Here is a 1,352-nt window from a genome sequence, read left to right on the forward strand (position 1 = left end):
TGTATGTGTGAGATATGAAAATCGCAGACTCCTTGTCGACAACCAACTCAATACCCTCTTTAATATGCAGCCCACTCAAAGCGAAAATGGGGAAAAAATTTAGACAACATAATTTCTCAAATCAAATGGCGTAGCGACAGAGAACTGGGACCCCATATTAATACATCTCTGCTCCGCAAAACTCCCAGATGAAACCCTAGCATTATGGGAACAGTCACTTAACTCTAGAAAAGAGTTACCCCTCTGGTCAGAAATGAACAAATTTTCTGACAACCCGTTACGAAGTCGTAGAAAGGCTTATTACGTACTGGCCCGAAAAGCCCAAAGCCCCAGCTCCAAATTATACCCCACGCTCATCAACCCCTAATCATAGTCATTCCTTCGGCTATAAAAACAGAACTCACTCCTTTAACACCGAGTTAAAAAAGCAGGCATCTTGCAAATTATGCAACTCAAATCATTCTCTGATGACCTGTGTCAAATTCAAGGAGCTCTCAGCTCTAGAACGCAATAAGCAGCGTTGCCGAAAGCTTTCGCTGGAAAATCGTCATTTCGGCCAAAAAATCGTCAAATTTTTGTTTATTGTATTATTTTAGCAAAATAAAAAATACAAACGAAGTTACATACAATGAGTCGTATGCATAAAATCTACGCAATTACGTTTTTTTAAATTTGCATACCTTTAACTTAAATTGAATTAAACTAATTGAGTAAAAGGTCGAAAATTTTAAGAAAAAGCATTTGCTTAAGTTTTATTCATACGGCCCAATAGTCATATTTATATTTTCGGAAGTTGTATAAAGAGCGAAATACACCACACAAGCGGCTTGTCAAACCTACTTTTCCTATTTCGCCATACACCTTGCAAACATTACTCGTTCAAGCAAAGAATTTTAGTTTTCTTCCGGTTCACCATGTAAAAGGATATGGTTGTCTTCGATTTTTCTCTCTTTTGTCCTCATTCGGTAAAAATTCCGTTGCGAAATAGGCGAGTTTATCATAATATACTACGTTTATACGCATGCATAAGTCGCTTTAATGCATTTCGCCGCGATTCAAAACATATGTATAAACTGAATTTCAATTCGCTTTGAAAGAGCGAAGTGTTTTGGCTCACACTCCATTTCAAATCGGTAGTTTATTTCTCCAGACAGTTAGAAAGAGTGTATAAACACCGCTCTCACTCAAAGCGAATTGGAGATCAGCTGTTCCGCTCAAATTCCAAATAATCGCATCAGTATTTAAAAGCTGATTAATAATAATCGTTCTATTTCTTTGCCACGATTTTATAATGCCGATTAAACTAGATTTGTATCACTTTCCATTGTGTTAACTTATAAAATGTCAAATGA

Source organism: Rhagoletis pomonella, unplaced genomic scaffold, assembly GCF_013731165.1.
Source record: "Rhagoletis pomonella isolate Grant_MI unplaced genomic scaffold, Rhpom_1.0 Rhpom_scaffold_00014, whole genome shotgun sequence".
Taxonomy (NCBI): domain Eukaryota; kingdom Metazoa; phylum Arthropoda; class Insecta; order Diptera; family Tephritidae; genus Rhagoletis; species Rhagoletis pomonella.